We start from the raw sequence: 7,810 nt of genomic DNA, 5'->3' as shown, positions 1-7,810 counted from the left end.
AGGATTTAGTGTCTAATAATTTTAATGAAATTTACTTTTGACAGATTTTCATCTCTTACAGTAAAGTTTCATAGGTCTTGTCCGATACTAGTCTTCCCAAAGTAAGTATCTATGCAAATGATTATGAGAATGCCATGTCCACATAGTTCAAGAAACAGAACTACTAGTCATCTTGCATTCTAGTCGTCTAACGTTTTCTATTCGTCCAATTTTATAGAAAACTCCGACTAGGGACCATTTTCAACCTTTGACATTCAAGTTCACTTGATAGACATTTCTTAGTCACAGGACTGGTCCTGACAGTCTATCTTGAATATATCTTCAAATTGAAGGGACTCATCATTTAATAAACCACAAATTAAATGGAAAAATGAATTCTATTTATTTATTGTGAATGATTAACCAATAATGTTTTACAAAGATTTAAACTCTAAAACTTTAAAACATTAAATAAGGACATCAAAGCCATTCTCCAATATGCTTGATTCCCATAGCTGCAGTGTGCGAGTTGTGCTTCGCCTGCGGCAGAGGTTTAGTCAATGGATCTGATATGTTGTCATCAGTTCCAATCTTGCTTATCTCGACTTCTTTTCTTTCAACGAACTCTCGTAGAAGGTGAAATCTACGAAGTACATGCTTGACTCTCTGGTGGTGTCTAGGCTCCTTTGCCTGTGCAATAGCTCCGTTATTATCACAATACATGGCTATTGGTCCTTTAATGGAGGGGACTACACCAAGTTCGCCTATGAACTTCCTTAGCCATATAGCTTCCTTTGCTGCTTCATGTGCAGCAATGTACTCCGCTTCAGTTGTAGAATCCGCAATGGTGCTTTGCTTAGCACTTTTCCAGCTTACTGCACCTCCGTTGAGGCAGAAGACAAACCCAAACTGTGATCTGAAATCATCTTTGTCGGTTTGGAAACTTGCGTCCGTATAGCCTTTAACAATTAATTCATCATCTCCACCATAGACCAGGAAGTCATCTTTGTGCCTTTTCAGGTACTTCAGAATATTCTTGGCAACAGTCCAATGCGCCTCTCCTGGGTCTGACTGGTATCTGCTCGTAGCACTGAGTGCGTATGCAACATCCGGGCGTGTACATATCATAGCATACATTATTGAACCAATCAATGATGCATATGGAATCCCATTCATTCGTCTACGCTCGTCAAGTGTTTTTGGGCACTGAGTCTTGCTTAGAGTTATTCCATGAGACATGGGTAGGTAGCCTCGCTTGGAGTCTGCTATCTTGAACCTATCAAGCACCTTATTGATATAAGTGCTTTGACTAAGTCCAATTATCTTTTTAGATCTATCTCTGTAAATCTTGATGCCCAATATGTACTGTGCTTCTCCTAGATCCTTCATCGAAAAACATTTCCCAAGCCAAATCTTGACAGAGTTCATCATAGGAATGTCATTTCCGATAAGTAATATGTCGTCGACATATAATACTAGGAAAGCAATTTTGCTCCCACTGACCTTCTTGTATACACAAGATTCGTCTGCGTTCTTGATGAAACCAAAGTCACTGACTGCTTCATCAAAATGTATATTCCAGCTCCTTGATGCCTGCTTCAATCCATAGATTGATTTCTTTAGCTTGCATACCTTTTTAGCATTTTTTGGATCCTCAAAACCTTCAGGCTGTGTCATAAACACAGTTTCTGTAAAACGTCGTTTAAGAAAGAAGTTTTGACATCCATCTGCCATATTTCGTAATCGTAATATGCAGCGATTGCTAACATTATCTGAATAGACTTTAGCATTGCAACTGGTGAAAAGGTTTCATCGTAATCCACACCGTGGACTTGTCTGTAACCTTTTGCAACCAATCTAGCTTTGAAAACTTCAAGTTTCCCATCCTTGTCCTTTTTCAGTTTGAAAACCCATTTGCTTCCAATGGCTTGGTAGCCATCTGGAAAATCGACCAAATCCCATACTTGGTTTTCAGACATGGACTCTAATTCAGATTGCATGGCTTCTTGCCATTGCTTGGAGCTAGGGCTCGTCATAGCTTGTTTGTAAGTCGCAGGTTCATCACTTTCAAGTAATAGAACATCATAGCTCTCGTTCGTCAAAATACCTAAGTACCTTTCCGGTTGAGATCTATATCTTTGCGATCTACGTGGGGTAACATTTCTAGATTGACCATGATTCTCACCAGATACTTCTAAAGATCTCTGAGTTTCATCCTGAATGTCATCTTGAGCATTCTCTAGAGTTTGTTGTTCGACTCGAATTTCTTCGAGGTCTACTTTTCTCCCACTTGTCATTTTGGAAATGTGATCTTTCTCCAAAAAGACACCATCTCGAGCAACAAACACCTTGTTCTCAGATGTATTGTAGAAGTAATACCCCTTTGTTTCCTTTGGATAGCCCACAAGGATACATTTGTCAGATTTCGGATGAAGTTTGTCTAAAATTAATCGCTTGACGTATACTTCACATCCCCAAATCTTAAGAAAAGACATATTTGGAGGCTTTCCAAACCATAACTCATATGGAGTCTTTTCGACAGCTTTAGACGGAGCTCTATTTATAGTGAGTGCAGCTGTATTTAGTGCATGTCCCCAAAATTCTAATGGAAGTTCGGCCTGACCCATCATTGACCTGACCATGTCTAGCAAGGTTATGTTCCTCCGTTCCGACACACCGTTCCATTGTGGTGTTCCAGGAGGAGTCAATTCTGATAGAATTCCACATTCTTTCAGATGGTCATCAAATTCATAGCTCAGATATTCACCGCCTCTATCAGACCGCAGTGCCTTAATCTTCTTGCCTAATTGATTATCTACTTCACTCTGAATCCTTGAATTTTTCAAAGGATTCAGACGTACTTATGCTTCATTAGGTAGACATAACCATATCTACTGAAGTCATCAGTGAAAGTGATAAAGTAGCTGAAACCACCTCTAGCATTTGTACTCATTGGTCCACATACATCTGTATGGATTAAACCCAATAGTTCATTTGCTCTTTCTCCAACTTTAGAGAAAGGTTGCTTTGTCATTTTGCCAAGTAAACATGATTCGCATTTACCATAATCCTCTAAGTCAAATGGTTCTAGAATTCCTTCCCTTTGAAGTCTTTCTAAGCGTTTCAAGTTTATATGGCCTAATCGACAATGCCACAGATAGGTGAGATCTGAATCATCCTTTTTGGCCTTTTTGGTATTTATGTTATAAACTTGTTTGTCGTGATCTAATAAATAAAGTCCATTGACTAATCTAGCAGATCCATAAAACATCTCTTTAAAATAAAACGAACAACTATTGTCTTTTATTAAAAAGGAAAATCCCTTAGCATCTAAGCAAGAAACTGAAATGATGTTTTTAGTAAGACTTGGAACATGGAAACATTCTTCCAGTTCCAAAACTAGCCCGGAGGGCAACGACAAATAATAAGTTCCTACAGCTAATGCAGCAATCCGTGCTCCATTTCCCACTCGTAGGTTGACTTCACCCTTGCTTAACTTTCTACTTCTTCTTAGTCCCTGTGGATTGGAACATAAGTGTGAGCCACAACCTGTATCTAATACCCAAGAAGTTGAATTAGCAAGTATACAGTCTATAACGAAAATACCTGAAGATGGAACGACTGTTCCGTTCTTCTGATCTTCCTTTAGCTTTGAACGTTCTCTTTTGTAATGGCCTATTCCATCACAATAAAGACAGCTTGATGTGGACTTGACCTGCTTTGATTTAGCATTGCCCTTGGACTTTCCACCTTTCTTGAATGGTCTCCCTCTAGCCTTGAGTAAACCTTTGGCTTCACAGTCCAGTATTATCTCAGCCTTTCTGACAAGGTGAACAAATTCTGCAACTGTTTCTTCTCTTGGTTCACTTAGGTATAGTTGCTTGAAGCGACCAAACCCACTGTGTAGTGAATTGAGCAAGATAGAGACTGCCATCCTTTCGCTTATTGGTGTTCCTAGTAGACTTAGGCGATCAAAGTATGAACGCATAAGATCTACATGGAACCTCAGTGGGACGCCTACCCTCTGTTTAGTGCGAAGGAGCTGAACATGTGTTTCTTGGACTTCCATCCTATAACACCTGTTGGGAGAACTAACCTTTAGACCAGACATTGATTCAATCAACTCATGGACGTTCAGGTCCCTGTCCTTCGTGCCTCCACGACAGATATCCCTCAGATTTTTGATGAGCGTAAAAGGTTCATAAGCTACAAACCTTCTAGCCCATTCATCAGGGATATTGTTCAGCATGAGACTCATAACCTTTTTGAGATCCGCATCCCAGGCGAAAAATCTTTCAGGGGTCATGTCTCTGGCATAGTAGCTTGGCATGGGATGTAACAGTACATACTCAAGTCCATTGAGTCTGACTATTTCAACTAGCTTAGCTTCCCATTCAAGAAAATTTGCTAGGTTCAGCTTGACCATAAGCTCAGAACCCATGATGATGTTTTGATTGTTGTTTGCCATAGTTAAAACTACAATTGAAAAGAATAAACAAATAAATAACCATTCACAGTTTCTCTTAATAAACTTAAATTCTAGCATACATGCATAATTCAATGTTCATTAAGCATTTTATTCAAGTTATGTGTTCCGGCAGGTGTGAATAAAATGATTCCAAGATCCTAAAATCATTGAAGAATTAAGCATAGTTTGTCGACTTAATTCTAAAACATCTTAGGTAAGCAAAAGCCTTTTGCTAATAGTCTAGAAACTATTCTTGGTTGATAGGCACGTCTAAGAACTTATTAGGTAAACCTATCGATTTTGCCACGACATAAAAGGACTCCTTACTTATATCGTTGAGTTTCACCAAAACTAACATGTACTCACAATTATGTGTGTACCTTGCCCCTTTAGGACCAATAAGTAACACCTCGTTGAGCGAAAACTATTACTAGATTGATGTAAAGGATATCCAAGCAAGTGTATATTTTGGCATGGCACCTTTTAACTCAATTTTTAAGTTTGGAACTTAAGGCTCTTACTATGTTGGTTAGATTTTAAGTGAACTAAAATCCTTAATCATGCAACATAATCAAGCTTTGATCTCATGCATATTTAAGACATATTTAAAAGCAATAAATAACTTAAAACATGCATAAGATAATTGTGATCTAGTATGGCCCGACTTCATCTTGAAGCTTCAACTTCAAAGTCCGTCTTGAAAATCTCCGTGGGAGGCACCATTTTCTTCAAATAGGATAAGCTATAATTAAAACTAATTACAACTATTTGATGGTACGCAGACCATATTTGAATTGAAAAACAATTTTGGTACTTTAGACCAACTACATTCAAATTAATGGCACGCATACCATATTTTCTATCCTATTTGGGCCATACTTCACTTCATAACCTGCAAAACAGTACATATACAATATATACCATTCACCCATTCATTATCATGAATGGCCCACATAGCTGGTTAGTAAAACACATTATGCATCACATAAACATTTGCAGCAATTAATCAAGGGCACCATTAATCTACAAATTATTCAGTCCTTATTAATTCTAATCAAGTTGTTTTAACCTTAAGGATTTGTAGACCTAATCAAGAGTTTATGACTAAAAGGGCTCCCACTTAAACCAATAAATTCATATGCTTTACTAATTTTAAACATAAAAATGTATTTCTAGTCTAACCGGAAACATACAAATTTATTAATAATTTAAAGCTCATATAAATTTATAATTGAATCCGCTGATTTAATTTATTTTTCAGTCGTATTTAAATCAATTCATGATTTTAATTTTAGTAAAATAATTAGAATAAATAAAATTTATTATAATTACAATATTCAAAATTAAAATCCAAGAAAATAATTTAAATTATTAATTTTAAAATTAATTAAAATTACGAAAACTGAAAATTTCAAATTAAAATTTTAAAACGATCCAATCGTAACGCAACAACCCCACGCAACGCACAGCCATGGGCCACACGCACACAGCCATTGTTGGCCATGTGCGCGCAGCCCATGCGCTGCGTCACATTGCTGCTGCTCACCATCGCAAGGCGCGCGCCAGCGCTTGTCGCAACAAGCACGCTGCTCACCATCGCTGGGCGCAGCGCTCGTCGCACGCGCACGCTGCTCACCATCGCTGGGCGCAGCACTCGTCGCACGCGTTCGCTGCTCACCATCGTTGGGCGCAGCGCTAGTCGCACGCTTGCGCGAGGCAGTGCGCGCTGTGGCGCAGCTCGCTTGCTGCCCACACGCGACTGCTCATGCCTTGCTCTCGCCCTTGCCCATGCGCCCATTGCACACAGCCCACGACACAAGGCAGGGCTGCTGCCTTGTGCTGGTGCACCATGCCCTTGCTCGCTGCATTCGTACCGCATGGGCGACGAACTCCCTTGCTCGTCGTCGCATGCCCGCACTATACAACACCCCTTAAGGGTAACACGTAGCGTCCATTGCTTTGTGCGTGCAAGTTATATGAGCGAATCGCATAAAAATTAAAAATTTATTTTCAAAATTAATGACAAATTAATAAATCATATTAATCTCATAATTTTAGGGCGAAAAATCGAAAATTTATTAATTTATTGATTTCCGATTAACATGGATTCAAGTCTAGGTCATAAAAATTTAAAATTTAACATAAATTTACAAATTTTATGGTGGTTTTTAATCATAGGTATCTAATTAAATTATAACTAATTATGAAAATCAAATTCATTCTAAATTATTCCAATTTTCAACAAATTAATCATAATTACAAATTAGATTGCATAATTAACAAGGCTAGGCATTCAAACTTGTTAAACATATACAGTAGGTCAATCAAAAATTCAAGATTTATCAACAAGAATCGCAAATATTTAATTTAACATCTTAAATTTACGAAATTTTGCATTCGAAAAACTAAAACCTCCGAAAAGTCATAGTTAGGCTTCGAATTTGAGAATTCTGGGTTCGGCCGAAAAATACTAATTTTGTCAAAATTTTAGAATGCCTTTTACATGCGGAATTGACACAAAAATCACTCGATTTGGATGAGTAACGAAGAAACTGCCGAAAAACTGCGTACGTATAATTAAATAAACGAAATTTGCAATTAATTAACAATTACGAAAATTAATCACCCCTTTCAATTCTTGCAAATTTGTAATATTTAACCATGTTCATGCAATATAGATTATGAAAATAATAAGAGGCTCTGATACCACTGTTAGGTTATGATACATATGACAATTCATAAATCATGCGGAAAAACCATAAAGCCAGGAAAGCATATTATTTACACATAATCATTTAGCATAGAATAGATGCATACATGTTGTAGCGTGCCTTCCTTAGCTGCACCCGAACCGAACAAGAACAAGTCTTTAGGACTCCAAATGTCGTCCCTCCGTAGATAGTCCACAGTACGTCCGGATCCGCCTCAAGTTAGACCAACTAGAATCGCCCTTAAGGTGCTTAGGAATTTCGGCTAGTGTTTGCAAGTGTATGGCTGATTTTTATTTCAAAAACTTACCCTTTGAATACTTCAATCGTTCTCATAAATTGTGACCCTAGGCACCTATTTATAGGAGTATGGAAAAGGAATTGTAATCCTACTAGGATGTGGATTTGCTAGTTAGAACTTTATTAGGACTCTAAATAACAAAACAAATCTAATAGGATTAGGATTTTAATCTTTGCACAAATCTTAATAGGATTAGGATTTCCCGCACAAGCATCGCACAAGCCGTGCACCCGCGCAAGCCTTGCGGCCCACGTCAGGCGCACAGCCCACGCTGCTTTGCTGTCGCGCGCACGCGCCCTTGGCTGGGCCTGGCCTTGCGCTGGGCCTGGTCGAGGCGTGCGTTGGTGCGTGCGT

Source organism: Spinacia oleracea, chromosome 6 (genome assembly GCF_020520425.1).
Source record: "Spinacia oleracea cultivar Varoflay chromosome 6, BTI_SOV_V1, whole genome shotgun sequence".
Classification (NCBI taxonomy): Eukaryota; Viridiplantae; Streptophyta; class Magnoliopsida; order Caryophyllales; family Amaranthaceae; genus Spinacia; species Spinacia oleracea.
The sequence above is the reverse complement of the archived record's forward strand: the minus strand, read 5'-3'. Positions refer to the sequence as shown.